Source organism: Erinaceus europaeus, chromosome 3 (genome assembly GCF_950295315.1).
Source record: "Erinaceus europaeus chromosome 3, mEriEur2.1, whole genome shotgun sequence".
Taxonomy (NCBI): Eukaryota; Metazoa; Chordata; class Mammalia; order Eulipotyphla; family Erinaceidae; genus Erinaceus; species Erinaceus europaeus.
In genome coordinates, this window is record NC_080164.1 from 52,547,383 (window position 1) to 52,567,836 (window position 20,454).

A 20,454-nucleotide genomic window follows, 5' to 3' on the forward strand; every position below is an offset into this window, starting at 1 on the left:
GGAAAAAAATTAATTGACAAGAAAGGGGAATTATGGTTAGGAGAACTTTTTTATTCCTGTCTTCTGATAGATCATTCACTACAAGACCTATTATGCCCTGGAGTTGAATTATAATCATACAGGGGAAATTATATTTAAAATTATTATTCCATCATTCATACCAGTCCTGCTAGATATTCTGTTTATTTCCTTCTGTATCTCTGTATAGGGTACAAAGTCATTTGGCAATGCTTCTTTTGGATTTACACTAATGAAGAACAAGGTGTCACATAGTTATCCCTGGGTAATTTGAAACTTTCACCCAGAGGGTCTTCCTGTATTCAGTTGTGAAAGGTGAGGTGCTTCCAGTAAATATTCTTTCCCAGTCCTACACAGGATCTAGCTGGGGAAAAAAAATGTGGTCTCACAATCAAATCAGAAATAGAGATATGTTTCCTCTCTTAACACAGCCCTTTTGTCTTATAATCACCTAGAACAATGCCCTGTTTTCTGAACACTCATACACCAATACACATGTACTTTTTTTTTTAGCTGATTATGAAAACTGATGTTTTGTTTTTCTCCTTAACCTCTGCATTTTGGGGACTGCTGACCCTTGCCACTACATTTGACAGGGACTGACAAGTAACCACTTGTAGGTGCCACTGATGTTGTGACAGGTCTCACGATGAGATGGTTTTATGTTTATGCAGCCAAGCAACTGTCATGTTTATTGTCTCTTTGGTCAGCTTCCAAGCCAACAGCACCACACCCATGACACAGACTCCACACTGGTTACGAATGGGTTGATCTGCCAATTATGAGGAATTGTTACTTCTAACTTGAGCAATGGGTAGTTTCATGTAAGGAGCAGTTTTACAAATGCACATCAGAGTTTCACCTGTTGAATATCCTTACTACCCCATGAGGTAGTGAATTCACTTCAAAGGTATGGCCATGTGCTGCTCATGAGACTGGAAATCATACGCTTATCAATCTAGTTGGGTTTGCTGAGCTCCTGTTGTGTGTTTGACATTGGCTCAGGCTCCAGGGACACAGGGTGGAATAAGATATGGTCTTCCAGGAGCCATTGGGAGGTGAGCAGGTAGAGTGGTGCACGGCCATCGAGGTAGAAACTCAGCAGGTGTAAAGTGCTGCAAGAGTATAAGTGAAGGTGAAGGAGAATTGTAGGGGGCTTGTGGGATAGTTGATATCTGAGCTGGGTGTAAGAGAAAAGGAAGAATTTTTTGTTTGTTTCCAGGGTTATCACTGGGGCACTCATGTGGCCATTTTTTCAATTTTTGGATAGGACAGAGAGAAAATGAAAAAGATGGGGAAGATAGAGAGGGTGAGAGAAAGACAGATAACCTGCAGACTTGCTTCACCGCTTGTGAAACATCCTCTCTGCAGGTGGGGAGTTGGAGCTCGAACCGGGATCATTGTGTAGGTTCTTGTACTTTATACTATGTATGCTTAACCCAGTATGCCACTGCCTGGCCCACTGAACATTTTTTAGAAGTACACATTTAAAAATATTTTAATTTAATTAATTTATTTATTGGATAGAGACAGAGAGAAATCAGGAGGGAAGGAATAGATAGATAGATAGATAGATAGATAGGACCTGCAGGTGGGGATTGAACCTGGACTCTTGTACATGGTAATATGTGCACTCTACCAGATGCAGCACCATCAGGCCCCAGGAAGGACATTTAAAAAGCATGTGACAGGGGTCAGGTGGTAGCACGGCGGGTTAAGCACACATGGCACAAAGCACAAGGACCTGTTCAAGTCCCTGGCACCCCACCTGCAGGGGAGTCGCTTCACAAGCAGTGAATCAGGTCTGCAGGTGTCTATCTTTCTCTCCCCCCTCTGTCTTCCCCTCCTCTCTCCATTTCTCTCTGTCCTAACTAACAATGAATGACATCAACATCAACAACAACAATAATAACCACAACAAGGTTACAACAACAAGGACAACAAAAGGGGGAAAAATGGCCTCCAAGAGCAGTGGATTCATGATGCAGGCACTGAGCCCCAGCAATAACCCTGAAGGCAAAAAAAAAGCATGTGCCAGGCTTGTTGTTTGGCACTTTACCTTCATTGACTCCTAAGCAGTGCTTACAATAGCCCTGTAAGCCATTTACAGATGAGGAAGCAGAGGCTTATGATGATTAAGTCACTTGTCTAATGTCACACACCTGGTAAGCAAGGAGCTGGGAATCGATATATTGCTAGTGATGCAGTAAGCACTCAGTAAACTTTAGTTATTTTTATTTTATTATAAGCACTAAACCCAGGGCTACTTCTCTAAAGCCATGTCCCTGAGACCACGTCATCACTCACAGCTCCAGCAGCATGTGTCCATACATGCAGAAGAAGTACGATGCCAGCTCGTATCCTGATCACTAGAGGCGTGAGTTGTGGAGGCAGTTCTTAAAAATCTTGTTTGGATAGTGTGCTGCTTTTCTACGTGCACAACTCAGGTTTGAGCCTAGTCTCAACTGCATTGAAGGAAGCTTAAATGCTGTGTTCTTCCTCTCTCCCTCTCTCTCTCTCTCTTTCTCTCTGCCTATGTAAATGTAGAATATTTATTTTTATGAGAGAATGAAAGAACTGTTGAGTGAGAGCATGTCTTAACTCTGACATATATAATGCTAAGGATTGAACCTGGGCCTAAAACATGCAAATGTGGTCTTTTTTTTTTTTTCCCCCTTTCAGGTAGAGACAGAGAGGGAGAAAGAGAGGGAGGATGAAGGAGGAGGGGGAGAGGGGAGCAGGAGCTTAAAAGAGCCAACAGCACCAGCACTGAAGTTTCCTTCAATGCAGTGAGGGCCAAGCTTGAACCTGGGTTATGAACATGGCAAAGCAGCATACTTCTCAAGTGAACTATTTGACTGGCCCTTTGGTGGCATTTTTAAGATTCTGAATTAAAACTTGAAATCTTGTCTTAATCATGAAGGAAGCAAGCATGGTCCCTGATGCTCATTATTTATAAGAACATCCTGTTTCACTCTCCCATCAAGCTGTTTCTCTTATTCTTATACCATTAAGTTTATTTTATTTTATTTTTGCCTCCAGGGTTATTGCTAGGGTTCAGTGCCTGAGCTATGAAGCTACTGCACCTTACAGCCATTTTTTTTTCTTTATCCTCTATTTTTATTCAATAGGATAGAGAGAAATTGAAAGGAGAGGAGGGAGAGAGAGGGAGAGAGAGAATGAGAGACACCTGCAGACCTGCAATTTTTTTATTCTGTTCTCTCTCTCTTTAAAGTTGGGAAATTGCCCATATGCAAATTCATTGCTCCCAGGTTCACTTTTCCATTCAGGGAGAAAGAGACAGAGAGATATGGAAAGAAAAAGAGACACCACAGCATCAGAGCTTCCCCTGGTGCTGTAACACTTGTCCATGTGATGCTAGGGTTTGAATCTAGTCAATCTCATAGCAAGGTATGCACCATTCCTGGCCAACTATCTCTCTAGCCCTGATATATATATATTTCCCATGGGAGACAGAGAGAAAAAGAGAAAAGAAAGATGAGAGATCAGATTCTGGCATATGGTGGTCCTGGTATTGAACATGGGACTTCTGGACTACAGCCATGCTATATCCCTTTTTTATCCATTTTTAAGGGAACTTTAAGTCAGAACTTTAGAATTTCAGGAACAACATAATGGACCCCTTTGGGGGTCCTCATAGGACCTTGCCCTCAGTGTGGATCAACAATGGTAGAGTATGTTCCATCCTCCGAAGGGGGGTTGGATATCATACTCTATCTACCACCTGAGGAAGATGGGGCCTGAAATTAGTGCAACTTGGAATGTTCCTACTGATGACCACAGAATGGGAGCTTAGACCTTCAGGGATATAGAGGTTATAAAGACTCCTATGCTGAATATGGGCCCCAGATCAAATCAATGGGGTCTACAGTCAACAATATTTATATACTTTTCCCATATTTGGGAGCTACTCTCTTCCCCGATCCAGCTTTGTAGCCCTTTTTCCAACTATGGCATCATCTCCCCAGACAATAATCTGGGTCCACCTGCATATTAGATGTCAGGCTCAGGCAAAAACTAATAAAGTCATGGGCCCATTGGAATATATCTAAAATAGACTTACTAGCTATTTCCAAAATGGAGACCCCCAAATCTTCATCTGCAATATTCCAGCCTTTAGGTTCATGATTAATCAACAATTTTTTAAAAATATTTTATTTATTTATTTATTTTCTTTTGTTGCCCTTATTGTTTTATTGTTGTGGTTATTATTGTTGTTATTGATGTCATTGTTGTTGGATAAGACAGAGAGAAATGGAGAGAGGAGGGGAAGACAAAGAGGGGGAGAGAAAGATAAGACACCTGCAGACCTGTCTCACCACTTGTGAAGCGACTTCCATGCAGGTGGGGAGCCAGGTGCTCTAACTGGCATCCTTACGCCTGTCCTTGTGCTTTGGCCACCTGCGCTTAACCTGGGCAATACTGCCCGACTCCCATAATCAACAATTTGTATGGCTTTATATGTTAACTCCTTTTCAATCACCAGGTTCCAGATGCTAGCATGATGCCAACCAGACTTCCATGGACAGACAACCCCACCAATGTGTCCTGGAGCCTTTTCCTCAGAACCCTGCCCCACTAGGGAAAGAGAGAGACAGACTGGGAGTATGGATTGACCTGTCAATGCCCATGTTCAGCAGGGAAGCAATTACAGAAGCCAGACCTTCAACTTTCTGCACCCCATAATGACCCTGGGTCCGTACTCCCAGAGGGTTAAAGAATAGGAAAGCTATCAGAGGAGGGGATGGGATACAGAGCTCTGGTGGTGGGAATTGTACCCCTTATCCTATGGTCTTGTCAGTGTTTACATTTTATAAACAAATACACTAAATTTTTTTTTTTTGAATTTTTCTTTGTCCTTTCTTCCCATTCTCCATGCTTTCATGTCAGAAGGAAAGTGGAAAGAAGATAAAAGGAAGAGAAATATGTTTAGAAACAAGGAACAATGAGGATATACTATCTATTAAGCATTCTGCAGGTCACTTTCAATGATTTATAATATATATACTAATGCAGCCTTCTCTCACCCGTGGGTAAGAAATTTAAATTGAAGCCTCATTAGATAAGTAAAAAGAGATGGACAAGTATTGGATGATCTCATGTATAGATGGAACTTAAGAAACAAGGACAGAAAAGGAAAACACAAAGTGAAACTTGGACTGGGTGTGGTTTATTGCATCAAAGCAAAGGACTCTGGGGAAGAAGTGAAAGAACTAGAATAGAGGAGGCCTGGGGGACCTGGTGCATGATCCTGGAAAAAGAACTAAATTTGGGGGTGAAGTGTTCTGCAGACACCTGCCATGGGGAGATGAGATATTGTACCCATGTGTCAACAACTGCACTGCAAACCAGTAACTTCCAAATACCATGGAAAAGAAAGAAAGGAAAAGAAAGGAAATTACATAAACTGGAGAGGTGACATAACTTATTCACACAACTGGGAAGAAGCAGTGTTGGGACACACACAAAGCATGTTCATTTCACTGCCGCATGTGGCCTCTTAGCAGCCAGGTAATTGCGTTTATCCAATAATAGGACCACTTGTTCCTCCTGGTGGGGCACAGGGCTGACTTCAACATCAGGCCTCACTCAGAGATGGCTGACCAGTTTGATTGCACAGCTCTCATACAATTCCTGTTCCTTTCTGTCGATGCCAACAGGTAAATTTCAAGCCAGACTGACTGCCAGCTAAACAAATCCCTTGAGTAGGAATCCCTTATTCATTCCCCAAATCAAATTGTTCCCATGTTAACCTGAAGACTGAGCATGCCAGGGGAGTGTGGTGCCATTTGTTCTGCCAGGAGCCTGCCTCAGCCCTTGTTTACAGAGGAGAGATGCCCACTTTAGTCAACAATGTCAAACAAGAATTTCAGTGTTGTATGCTTTACATTGGGTTCTAGTTCTCCCCCACCAAGAGAATTAGATCAGTCCTGTTAATTTTCGCTTGGCCCTGCCCCTAGGAAACCCGCCAGAGTTCCAGAGTGACAGAGTTCTTGGGTTCCTGAGTTCCAGAGTAAGAGAGAGTGCTTGTGCTGCCACAAAGAGACAGCAGAGTTCTGTTTGGTGATTAGTTTGTCTTAGTTTATGAATCGTTGTTCTTGAATAAAAAAATACAGCTTCCCTGCCCAGCCGTTGTCTCCGCGTCTCTGTTACCCACCGTGAAGCTAGCCCGGCCCACAGGAGCCGTCCGAATTTTAACAACATTTCAGGGCTCAGAGGATGCCCTGAGTCCTTTATACCCAGAAGGAAGAAACCATAGTGTTGGTTTCTCCTGTCATATCAAATGGAGGTATAGAGTGAAATGGTTGAGTTTTATTTGCAGATTTAACTCTCATTATTTTACCAAGATGGCACCATTGTCCATCAGTGGCAAAATATAAATCCATGACAGCCCAGACTATAGGTCTAATTTCAGAGGCAGAGAAAAACAATTTCCCTGACATGCTATTCTATACCTTGTGAGTCATAGCTGAAGTGCTAGGGAAGCCTTTTTAGAACATCATCAGAAGGGAGAGTCTAGACATTTAAAGGACTACAAAACCCCCTGGGGCTCCCTCTCTGCTGAGTCCCCATATTCCCAATCTTGATCTTGCCTAGGTAAAAAAAAAAAAAAAAAAAAAAATATATATATATATATATATATATATATATATATATATATAAAATACTTCATATGTATATGTTTGTGTGAGGGCATGGAGGTGGTAGTGAAAAATCATGTAATGCTCTTTCTACTCCAAAAAAGTAGCTGTGAAAGTTAGTAATGAGCAGCCTTACTGAGTACTCAGTACATTAGAGGTTGTGTTTTGCTCTGAATGTGCATCATCTTCACTGATTGTCATAAAAATTGACCCTTGGGATATATCCTAAGGAACCCAACACACCCATCCAAAAAGATCTGTGTACACATATGTTCTTAGCAGCACAATTTGTAATAGCCAAAACCTGGAAGCAACCCAGGTGTCCAACAACAGATGAGTGACTGAGCAAGTTGTGATATATATATATATATATATATGTATACACAATGGAATACTACTCAGCTATTAAAAATGGCGACTTCACCATTTTCAGCTGATCTAATATGTACCAGGTAATGTTCTAGGATCTGTCAGTGATAATAAAGGTTTCTGTCCTTATGGAGTTTACTTTCTAGCAGAACCCTTTTAAAGGGTAGAGGAAAAGAAGATCTGCTAGTCTCATCAGGAACAACTAAGTTCTGTCTTGGGTTCACTGAATCATGAGAAAATATTACTATGGGAAAATTTTCAGAAAGCTGCAAGCAAGAAGTCCTTAGAAGCTTGGGAGACTAGCACTGCTCTTTTAGGTGGGGCCCAGAGCAAGAGCCTACACATTTAACCCTAGCTCGAGTCTCCCTGCGGCTTGGGAGGGCAGCATCCACAGCACCTCCCATCAGTAACTCCCAGAGCTCCTCAGCTCCCTTTCAGCACATACACCGACAGGGTGTGGGCTCTGGCCAAAGCTAGCAAACCAGAGGTTGGAAACTCATTTTCTGAGCACTGGGAGGGGCGAAAAGGTATCGGTGCTTTTGAAACCAAACCTGCACTTAGAAACACCACTGAAGGAATTGTCAGAGCCCCAGGGGTTAGATGGCACAGCTGTGAATCCCAGGAATTGCAGGTGAGAAGAGGCCATCTGGAGAGGGATGCAGGTTCTTTTAAAGTCTCAAAATATTTATTTAAAAACTGCATCTAGGAAAGGCTGATAGCTCAGCTTGTTAAACACAACGTTGCATGCCTGAGACCCGAGAGACTGCATATTTAATTCTGGTACCACCATATGTTAGAAATAAGCAGTGCTATGCCCCCCCTTCTCAATAAGTAAACAAATAAAAAGTGTGTTTAAGCAAAAAGAAAGAGGTTGTAAAGGGGAGATAGGGGGAGGGTTCTAATTGGTGTGTTAGCACAAAAACTTTGGTGGAGGAGGTGGTAAGTTGTGTATATGCACATAAACAGGTAGGTGTAAAACTATACTCATACTCTTATAAAAGTTTAAGTAAAGAAACCTTGGCTATATAGTAAAGTTTTGGTAATAGTATATAAAAAGGACAATGAAGCATATATATATAGTCATTATTAATTAAAATGATTTGTGTGATATAATCTCTTACTTTACAAGGCAGCATCATAATTTGTGACTTAAACCTTAATCCTATTTTACAATCAATATTTTTAAAGTAATAATGTAAAAGTGATATTGGAATGGTAGAGTTGAGGTCATAGTTTGTGAGACTTGCCCTAATATTTCCCATCACTAAACTTTTATTCTCATTTCTTGTCCTTTTCTTGACCACACTTGCTTTTCATTACTTGAAAACATAAACAGCACTTCCAGGTGATATGGGACCTTTATTTGGAGGTTGAATAAGAGAAAGGAAAAAAATAAATAAAAGAAGGAAAAAATATCCAGGGCAGGGTACCAGAACTAATAATCTACCAAAAGTCTGATCTTAAAAAAAAAAAGTCCTCTTCTGCTTTAGCACATCCTTTTAATAAGCCTGTTTTGCTAAGATTCCTGACAGAAGGTTTAGCCTGGATCTCTTTGCTTCCTTCAGGAGATATATTCTGGCTAGTCTTTCCATTGCAGTTTGGATAAAGATCAGAAAAAAAGGAAGTCACAGTGTTCATACACTCTGAAGTCCTGAAAATATATTTTTTAACAAGTAGGAACTTCTTTTTTGCAATATTTTCCTTAAAAAACAAGCTCTGGTCTAGGCTTTTGGGAGAGACAACATATCAAAGACAGCCTGTGTATTAAAAAGACTCAGTCTGTGTTTTAAGAAGTTCTAGACATATGATCAATTTTTTGCCTCTCATATTAATTAAATAGTGGTTTATATGTTTACACTTTAATAGGATTGTACATAAACACCACTCCCACCACCAAAAGACTGTGGGAGAACAGAAGCAACCGGTAGCACAGCTATATACAAGATGCTGGGTATTATACCCCAAACCCTAACAAAGGGACTTTCCAGAGTTAACCCTATCACCAAATAATGTGACGATAACAATAACTATCCATTGTCTTTTTGAACCCTAAGACAACAGGAACCTCACATTTCCACTATAGAGCCTGTATTTTCCCCAGTCCTGGAACCTTAGGATGGGGCCCACTTTTCTGCATGCTGCTCTCAATTCAAATCAAATAATATTGCATCCGCTGATCACAACATAATCAACGCAACGAGTGCCACCCCAGCATGCTTCACTTCAGACTGTGACCAGAGACTTCATGTGTGGAATGACAACCCTTCAGCTTCATCACTCGGGTGAGACCTTTCCTTTCATAGTATTTTCTAATTCCATTTCAGGTGTTCCACTCCCCAGTAAAGTCCCCAAACGTAGATATAGTCCAGGTCCCCTGAGATAGAGCATAGGTTCACACGTGCCCATAAACTAGGGGAAAAATATATACCTGAAAGCAGAAGTACACAAGAGCATGCAGGGAATACCCTCCAACACTTCATCTGCACTATTCCAGCCTTTAGGTCCATGATTGTTCAGCAATTTGTTTGGCTTTGTATGTTAACTCTCTATTCAGCCACCAGGTTCCAGATGCCAGCAAGATGCTGACCAGACTTCACTGGACAGACGACCCCATCAATGTATACTGGAGCTTTGCTTCCTCAGAGCCCCACCCTACTAGGGAAAGAGAGAGGCAGACTGGGAGTATGGATCCATCAGTCAACGCCCATGTTCAGCGGGGAAGCAATTACAGAAGCCAGACCTTCCACCCTCTGCAACCCACAACAACCCTGGATCCATACTCCCAGAGAGATAGAGAATGGGAAGGCTATCAGGGGAGGGGATGGGATATGGAGATCGGGTTGTGGGAACTGTGCAGAATTGTATCCCTCTTATTCTATGGTTTTGTTAATGTCTCCTTTCTTAAATAAAAAAAATAAAATAAAACCCAAGCTTTGGGGAGTCAGGCAGTAGCACAGTGGGTTAAGTGTACGTGGTGCAAAGCACAGGGACCGGCATGAGGATCCTGGTTCGAGCCCCCGGCTCCCCACCTGCACGGGACTCACTTTACAAGTGGTGAAGCATGTCTGCAGGTATCTTTTTCTCCCCGACTCTGTCTTCCCCTCTTCTCTCCATTTCTCTCTGTTCTATCCAACATTGACGACATCAACAATAATAACTACAACAACAATAAAAACAACAAGGACAACAAAAAGGAAATAAATAAATATTAAAAAATCTTTTTTCAAAAAAGCTCTTTTTGAGATGGCTGCTGATGTAACATCACCCACATTCAGTGCTGTGTGAGTCTGAGGACCACATAAGGCTGCCGTCTGACTTCTTTCCACAGGATTGTGTGTTGCTTGGCCCATTGTCCTAGATGACTGGGCTCATTGCTAATGACATGAGGACTACCAGGAATTGAGAACCAACATGTATTATGCCTGATGGCAAACTATGTCTTAGAACATATTCACACTGAAGATAAATGATTCCTCACAATGATCAAAATAAATGCTACTGATTTTATAGGTGGGGTCACACTACCCATAACATGTATGAATAGTTAATAACTGGTAGATTAGAATCTAGGATTTGACATCTAATCTTTGACAAAGGGGCCCAGTCTATTAAATGAGGAAAGCAGAGTCTCTTCAACAAATGGTGTTGGAAACAATGGATTGAAACATGCAGAAGAATGAAACTGAACCACTGTATTTCACCAAACACAAAAGTAAATTCCAAGTGGATCAAGGACTTGGATGTTAGACCACAAACTATCAGATACTTAGAGGAAAATATTGGCAGAACTTTTTTCCACATAAATTTTAAAGACATCTTCAATGAAAAGAATCCAATTACAAAGAATAAACCTTTGGGACTACATCAAATTAAAAAGCTTCTTCACAGCAAAAGAAACCACTACCCAAACCTAGAGACCCCTCACAGAATGGGAGAAGATCTTTACATGGCATATATCAGACAAGAGTTTAATAACCAACATATATAAAGAGCTTGCTAAACTCAACAACAAGACAACAAATAACTCCATCCAAAAATGGGGGGAGGACATGGACAGAATATTCACCACAGAAGAGATCCAAAAGGCCGAGAAACACATGAAAAAATGTTCCAAGTCTTTGATTGTCAGAGAAATGCAAATAAAGACAACAATGAGATAACACTTCACTCCTGTGAGAATGTCATACATCAGAAAAGGTAACAGCAGCAAATGCTGGAGAGGGTGTGGGGGTCCAAGGAACCCTCCTGCACTGCTGGTGGGAATGTAAATTGGTCCAACCTCTGTGGAGAACAGTCTGGAGAACTCTCAGAAGGCTAGAAATGGACCTACCCTATGATCCTGCAATTCCTCTCCTGGGGATATATCCTAAGGAACCCAACACATTCATCCAAAAAGATCTGTGTACACATATGTTCTTAGCAGCACAATTTGTAATAGCCAAAACCTGGAAGCAACCCAGGTGTCCAACAACAGATGAGTGCCTGAGCAAGTTATGGTATATATACACAATGGAATACTACTCAGCTGTAAAAAAATGGTGACTTCACCATTTTCAGCCAATCTTGGATGGACCTTGAAAAATTCGTGCTAAGTGAAATAAGTCAGCAACAGAAGGATGAATATGGGATGATCTCACTCTCTGGCAGAAGTTGAAAAACAAGATCAGAAGAAAAAAAAAACACAAGTAGAACCTGAAATGGAATTGGCGAATCGCACCAAAGTAAAAAACTCTGGGGTGGGGGTGGGTGGGTGTGGAGAATACAGGTCCAAGAAGGATGACAAGAGGACCTAGTGGGGGTTGTATTGTTATGTGGAAAACTGAGAAATGTTATGCATGTACAAACTATTGTATTTACTGTTGAATGTAAAACATTAATCCCCAATAAAGAAATAATAAAAAAAGAATCTAGGATTTGATAATATAAATATAGATAGATGGTTACAGAAATAATAGTCAACGTTTATCTGTGATCTTAGAGCTATTGCAGTTTCCACTAGAGGGAATGGGGATACAGAACTCTGGTGATGGGAAAGGTATGGAATTGTACCCTTGTTATCTTATAATTTTGTAAATCAATACTTAATCACTAAAAATGAAAATAAATAAATAAATAGATAAACAAACAAAGAACCTGGGATTTGGGGATTGGGAAGACTGTATAATGGTTATAATGGTTAAAAGATTTTCATGCCTGAGGCTCCAAAGTTCCAAGTTCAATCCCCATAACCATTATAAGCCAGAACTGACTAGTGCTCTGGTATTTCTCTTTCTCTCCTCTCTCTCTCTCTCTCTCTTTCTCTCTCTCCCTCCCTCCCTCCCTTTCTCTACCTCTCTCTCTCATTAAAATAATAAAATAATAAAATAATTTTTTAAAACTGGCAATTTATATTGTTTGACATTTCTGCTGCCCCATGATAAATATTCTCAGCCTTCCATTCCTGGTTTACTATGGGTTGTTGGAAAAGTGTTGATTTAATTTTACATAGAAAAAATATGTCATGACATTTCTGACAGCCCAATATCTTCAACAGAGCCACATCATGGGGGAAAGGCACCAGTGATAGGCCTATTTATTAAGAGTTTACTTCCAGGGTGATTGGTAACTTTCTCATAGTGGAGGCTCTGACTCTGCAGTGGGCAAAGTGATATGACCTCAAGCCCTGTCCCTCCTCAGCACAGATTGTTCAGAGCCATGCTTCTGGCTATGAGAGGGTGTTCTCATACACTTAGGGGAACTTAGGGTTCAGCATTGCTTTTTCTCCATTGTTCCTACCCCATGCCCTCTCAGGTTCCATATCCCATCTCTTTCTTTCTTTCCCCCTTTTTTCTTTTTCTTTCTTTCTTCTTTCTTTCTTTCTTTCTTTCTTTCTTTCTTTCTTTCTTTCTTTCTATCTTTCTTTTTTAATGATTTAATTATGAATGGCAAGTCCATTGGATAAGAGAGTTACAATTCCTACCACCAGTGTTCTGCATCTAATCCTCTTCATTGGAAGATTTCCTATTCTTTATCCTTCTGGGAATATGGACTCAGGATGATTATGGGTTGCAGAAATGGAAGGTCTGGCTTCTGTAATTGCTCCTCCACTGGACATGGGTGTTGGAAGCTTGATCCATACTCCCAGCCTGTTTTTTTTCTTTCCTTAGTGAGGCAGGGCTCTGGAGAAATGAGGTTCCAGAACACACTGGTGAGCTTGTCTGCCCAGAGAAATCAGGATGGTGTCATGGTAGCATCTGCAGCTTGGTGGCTGAAAAGCATTAAGGTATAAAACAGAACAAATTGTTTAATAATCAGGAGCCTAAAGGTAAGACTATAGCAGATGAGATTTGGGGTCTTCATTTTGGGAAAAGTTAGGAAGTCTATTTTTGTTATATTCCAAGGGGCCCATGACTTCACTAATTTTTGCTTGAACCTGACAGCTAACATGCAGGTGGGTCAACATACTCTGCCACTCGAGGAAGATTGGTCCTGTTATGAGTGCAGCCTAGAATGTCCCTAGCTATAACCACAGAATATGAGCTCAGACCCATGTCCATTTCAAACTTAATTTGGAAGTCCTCATGGGAATCCTTGTTCTTTTCCATTTCACAGGGATGGACAGTCTCCATGAGTTCAAGGAGCCCAGGGCTCATGGGTGAGCCACCTCTGTAGGCCAGTGTGTGTTTGGATTGTGAACACGAGGCACATTTGGCAAACCTGGGCCTTGACATTTGCCTTTGCATCATTCTTAGGTACCACAGATATCATTCTTGGGTGCCACATAAGCCATTTCTAGGTACCACAGATGATAAATTTGTGACTTCCTGTTTTCCAACAACTTTTCTATTGGAAACATCTCTATAGATCTGAACCATCCACAGTGCTTCCAACAAGCCTATTTCACATAATTTTCCAAGTTGACCTGACAGTGACCCAGTACCCTTCTCTTTTGCAGGGCATCTAATCAAATGGAACAAGCCCTTCTTCTCCATGATCTCATCCATTTCCCTTAACTTTGAAGCAAAATTCAATTACTTGGAGAGTTGCCTTCATTACTTTTTAATCTGAGACAATCCTTGGGAAACGTGACGTATTTGAGAACCCAACTTCTTTCACTTTAGTGCCTGTACAGGAGCAGTCTAGGAAATATCTCATTTCTACTTCTCATGCTGCCTGCACTTCTGCTCATGCACTTCTCATGCTGCCTGGCTTCACTTCTGGTCTAGAATCCTAGTCTACGGAGCAGGAGATCTGCATTCCATTTCTATACTAACCTTTGGGAAATGGTGTGATTTTGTTGTTGTCATCAGAGCTTCACTTCTCTGGGATGAGTTTTTCAACTAGGAGATGCGAGGGTGGGGGGGGGGGAGATGGAAAGACACCACAGCAGCAAAGCTTCCTCCAGTGCAATGGGGGGACATGAACATGGGCTGTGTGCATGGCAAAGCAGGCACTCTCTGGGGGAATTGTCTTGCTGCTCCAAACAATGTGATTTTTAAGTGTTGACATCATCTCACTGGGTCTCAGTTTTCTCATCTGTAAAACGGCAATATTCTCCAAAGGTATGCTATCCTTTCAGGTGTTCTCTTTCAGTCTTTTTTTTCTTTCTTTATTTAAAAAAATATTTATTTATTCCTTCTTGTTGCTCTTGTTGTTTTCTTTTTTAAAAAAAATATTTATTTTATTTATTTATTCCCTTTTGTTGCCCTTGTTTTATTGTTGTAGTTATTATTGTTGTTGTCATTGTTGGATAGGACAGAGAGAAATGGAGAGAGGAGGGGAAGACAGAGAGGGGGAGAGAAAGACAGACACCTGCAGACCTGCTTCACCGCCTGTGAAGCGACTCCCCTGCAGGTGGGGAGCCGGGGTTCGAACCGGGATCCTTATGCCGGTCCTTGTGCTTTGCGTCACCTGCGCTTAGCCCGCTGCACTACAGCCCGACTCCCTCTTTTTCAGTTTTTCAAGGTGCAAAATCCACATTTCCAGAGTGTGATTCTCCCTGTAGGAACACCTCAGCAGTGTCAGGCATACACATGATATTCTGGAGTGTGGTTTTGTGGTGTCCCCCACCCATTGTAAACAATCAGTCACCTAGAGCTTGCTTGCTTGCTTGCTTGCTTGCTTGGTGCTCAGACACTACATTTCCAGTGAATAAGTGTATTTCCTCTTTCAGGCCATGGGGTGGGACAGGGTATAACTCGAACCTATTATTGTGAGTATATAGATGAACTCTCCACTTACTTTTCATGGTGAGGGCATGGATTGTGTCTTATGTAGAGGATTTTTCATAAAATAATATGTAAGGGCAAGACACCCACCTTCTTGATCTACAAAGAGTCAGATGCTATGTTCATTAGTGATCCAGGGAGTTACTATTTATTTATTTATACATACATTCATTCATTGGATAGATAAACTAAGGAAGAGGGTGAGAGAGAAAGTGTGTGTGTGTGTGTGTGTGTGTGTGTGTGTGTGAGAGAGAGAGAGAGAGAGAGAGAGAGAGAGAGAGAGAGAGAGAGGAAAAGAAGAGGGAAACATACCTGCAGCACTGTTTCACCATTTCTGAAGCTCCCCCTTGCAGGTGGAGACTGGGGACTTAAACCCAGGTCCTTCACGGAGTTACTTTTTGTGGAAAAAAGAGAAAGTCTGGTCCCTTTCTTCTCTAAAATAGGTTGTAAGGGATTCTAGAATAGATTTTAAAGTGAAGCATGCTCTTAGGGTTAAAGATGGAAGTCACACAGATAGGTTGCAGAGAGTTTGAAACCAGACAAATACAGATGTAGTCTCACACAATCTCACATTTGCAAGTGACTGAAAATCTAGCCAAAGAGTAGAAAGTGGCTGTATAATGATTAATCAAAGCAGGAGCCTACCAGTAAGAAACGCTTTTAAAAAAAGGAAATAAGCCAAAAATAAAACCCATAACAAACACAAAAGCTCCCCTCCAAAAAAATTAAAAAAAAAACAAAACCCAAACAACAACAAAAAGATGGGATAATTAGTAAGGCTCTCAGGACTTCCTGGAATTACAGCTGAGCAAACTCGTAAAGGCCAAAGTGGCTGTTTGCCATCTGGCTATAGCTGCTGGTTGCACTTGGGTGGCTTGTTGTGATAAGGATGCCCCATCACTGCTGTTTTACCAGCCACTAATTAATCCCTTTGAACCATTTCTAGGAGGTGGGTCAGACACATGAATGTCCCCTGAAGTACCAAGAAAGACAATAATCTGAGTCCCAGCTCACCCTAGAATGACCTCAGGGAAACCCAGACAGGACACTGCTGTCTTGGGTCACTCATCAACTTCCCTGCTAAGCAGTGAGAAACAAAGTCACACCATGGAAAAGTCATCTAAGCTCTCTGGACTTGTTTTCCTCACTTGCCTTGTTCAGTCTGCTACGCAGGTAGCCTCAGATCTGGAGGTCTAGAATGTAAAGCACCAGGGGAGGGAGGTGTCATTCTGGTGTAGTTCTCATAGCAACCACTTATTGAACCCTCTCTCTTTCTCTCTCTTTTGTTAAGCACTTTGCAGACATCCTTTTACTTAATCCTTCTAATAATTATGCAAAGATTTTTGCATCTTTATTTTATGAAAGAGAAAAATGAGGCTCAGGAGGGGACAAAGATTAACCAAAGAGATGACAGAACTGACACATGGTGAGAGCTGTATGCAGTCTGTTTGAATTAATGCTGTTTTCATTTACATAGATCCTCTGAATGGAAAGAAGCTGATTATCCTAAAAATACCAAAATACACAGATGGTATCACAATTATAGAGCTTTAATCAAGCTTTCAGATGACTGGAGCTCTGGTCAATACTTTAATTGTTACATCATGAAGGATCCTGAGTTAGAACCACTTCCAAATTCCTGACCAACAGAAATTGTGTGAGATTATGTGTTTTATTAGTTTATTTTGCCAACAGGTTTATTGCTGGGTCTTGATGCTTGCACAACTGCACCATTCCTGGTGGACTTCTCCCTTTCTTCTTTTTTTTGATAGAAAGTGAATGACACACACACACACACACACACAGAGAGAGAGAGAAAGAGAGAGAGAGAGAGAAATACATGCAGCATTGCTTCACTGCTCATGCAGTTTTCCTTATGAATGTGGGGAACGGAGGCTGAACCTGGATCCTCAAGCATGGTATTTCGTGAGCTTTACTGGGTGAGCTACCTCCCAACACCCCATGTATGCTTTATTTTAAGTGTCTGAATTTTGAATGATTTGTTGCATAGCAATGGATAACTAATTTAAGTCTTGGCTAGTATCATTCATTGAACAAACATTTATTCATCATTTGTTATATGATAAATAACATGCTAGACGCTCAAAGTACAATAGTGAATAGGACTTGCAGTGCAGTACCTGCTCTGATGAAAATAATCATCCAGCTAGAGAGATGGACATTAAACAAATAGATAAAAGAATATTGAGCAAGAGGTGGTAACTTCTTTAAAATTAAGTTATTGAGGCCAGGTGGTGACACACCCAGATGAGCACATAGATTACCATGCTTGAAGACCCAGGTTCAAGCCTCTGGTCCTCACCTACAGGAGTGAGGACACTTCACAGTGGTGAGCAAGGCTACAGGTGTCTCTTTCTCTCCCCACTCTCAAAGTCTCTCTCTGTCCTATCTAAAAACAAACAACAGAAGAAGCCAGGTGGTGGTACATTCAGTACAGCACACATGTTACAATGTGGAGGAACCCAGGTTAAAGTCCCTGGTCCCCACCTGCAGGGAAAAAGCTTCAGGAGAGGTGAGGCAGTGCTGCAGTTGTCTTTCTTTCTCTTCCCTCTCTTTCTCCTCCTTTCCTTTCAATTTATTTCTGTCTCTATCAAACAAACAGAAGAACAGAAAAAATGGCCACTGGGAGCAGTAGATTTGTAGCAGATATCAAGCCTCAGTAATAACACTGGCGGCAATAAATAAATAAATGAATGAATGAATAAATAAATAAATAGTCTAAAAAGAGCCAGGAGGTCCTGGTATTTCCCTTCACACCTCTTTTGGTGTCCTCACTCTTTACTCTTTGAGTTCTTTTGGAAATGAGACAGGGTATTTTAAAAAAAATCTAATAAATCATAGATAATTTTTGTTTTTCTTAGGGACAAAATGTCCCTCATGACGAGAGTGGCCTTTGCTAGATGAATGCTTTAGATAGTCCTCTGGGAGATTTGGTGCTGCCAAATAGCTCTGTACATGGAAGGGAACAGAAGATTTAGAAACTGTCTAGGAGAGGGTTAAAAAGGGACTTGGGAGAAAATAAGACATCTAACAAGGATTTTTATTATTTTATTTTCAGAGTAATGTGTGATGAATCTTTTTGCCAAATACCACTTGCTCCCAAGTGCTTTCTGGTGTAGGTTTTTATCATTACTGTTATTGAAACAACACTGCATTAAAACAGTATGTGTTTCTTTTTTTTAAAATTTTTTAATTTATTTACTTCTTCCCTTTTTTTTGGTTGCCCTTGTTGCTTTATTGTTGTAATTATTACTGTTGTCATTGTTGGACAGGACAGGGAAAAATGGAGAGAGGAGGGAAAGACGGGGGAGAGAAAGACAGACACCTGCAGACCTGCTTCACCACTTGTGAAATGACTCCCCTGCAGTTGGGGAGCCAGGGGCTCGAACTGGGTTCTTTAAGCCGGTCCTTGCACTTTGTGGCACCTGCGCTTAAGCTGCTACGCTACCACAGGACTCCCAAAATAGTATGTATTTCAGATGTGTGTGTTATTGAAAATAAACATTTGAATTCACTACTAAGGGAGTGTCCATGCACAAGGTTCAGGGTTCAGGTCCCAGGACTACATGAGAATACTGTGGATGGCACTGGAGGAGCTCTAGCTTTCTGGACAGTGGAGCAGCTGTCAAGTCTCTTCCTCATGCTTGTCTCTCTCTTTCTCAAAATAAAGGATAAAAATTTTGATTCAGGAAGGTCACTACTTCCTGAACACAATGGTATCATACATGTGTGAGGCCCTGGATTTACTCCCCAATGTTGCGTAAAAAGTAATTAAATTAAATCAGAATTATAAAGGTGACATGAAAAAAAAACTCACCTCTAAAAGTCCATTTCTGTCTTGCACTATACAATTTTCCTCTTCTACCAAAAGAAGGGCATTTTGATAAAATTAGAAAGCACTTTGTCGTTATTCAAAACTGGCTTCTGGTGAATTAGAAGCTATTATTCTCAGAGACCAGTCACTTAGATCAGTCAAACACATAAATACAATGGTGTTATTTATAAAAATCGACAAATGCTTCTGATCAGCATTGCAGTTCCAAAATGGACAGCTCTATTTCTGAAGCTCATCAGTGCTATCAGCGTAAATGCTAACAGCTATTCAGAGGAAGCTGAACACTTAGACCTAGGCAGGTATCAGAGTCACTGCCCAGTCACCTGCCCCTAGTGCAAGGCCTGTCCAAGGTAGCGGCTGCTGTCTTACCCTTCAACCCTCTGGGGTGTGTGGATCACAGGGAATTCTGTAGAGTAATGATTGCAGCTTCTTGTTCTAGGTTTCAGGTGGGACTCTACTGAACTGGGTCTGGACGATAAACAACTGAATGCAGAGTTGTCATGTACATCTGAGGCTTGCTTGCTACCCTTAAACACACTTTTCCTGAAGTTTTTCTTCCTTTAGGATGAGCTCTTTCCCAGGGACACTGTGGCCTCTCATGAATAGGCCTTTACTGACCTTTAGACTGTGGCTATATTTTCCTAAATTTAATCATGGCTTAGGTTCAGACAGGAATTTTTGCTAGCCCTACAATTCCCTGAGGATCTAAAGCAGACATGTTTACGCAGCAGGGTCTGATGTTCTCGACTTGCACTGTCCAATTAAACTACGCACATGTGGCCAAAGTTAAATTAATTAAAATTAAATAAAATAAAAAATTTATGACTTCTCAGTCTTTTGGCTAAAGTCAAGTGTAAAAATTAAAAAGTCAGTTTCTTGAGGCTGGGAAGGTAGCTTGGCAGTAGAGTTTATGCCTTGCATATGTGCAGTCCTGGGTTCGATCCTCAGTACCACTTAAGAAGAAAGACAAGGGGCTGGGTGGTGGCACACTGAGTTAAGTGCACAAGCACCCAGGTTCAAGATCCTGGTTCCCACCTGCAGAGGAGTTGCTTTCTGAGTGCTGAAGCAGGATTGCATGTATCTCTCTCTTTCTCCCTCTCCCTCTCTGTCTAGCTCTCTCTCTCCTCTTCCCTCTTGATTTCTCTCTGTTCTATCAAATAAAAATAAATTAAAAGAAATTTAGAAAGAAAAAGAGTGGTCTGGGAGGTGGAGCAGTGGATAAAGCATCGGACTCTCAAGCATGAGGTCCTGAGCTCAATCCCTGGCAGCACATGTACCAGAGTGATGTCTGGCTCTTTCTCTCTCTCCTTCTATCTTTCTCATTAATAAATAAATAAAGTAT

The 20,454-nt window shown here is 41.2% G+C and overlaps 1 long non-coding RNA gene across 1 annotated transcript in view; it reads left to right on the forward strand.

Moving 5' to 3' along the window:
- The window catches only part of LOC132537663 (uncharacterized), a 458,600-nt gene that overhangs the window by 149,948 nt on the left and 288,198 nt on the right, over window positions 1-20,454 (forward strand). The gene's annotated exons all lie outside the window — the stretch shown is intronic.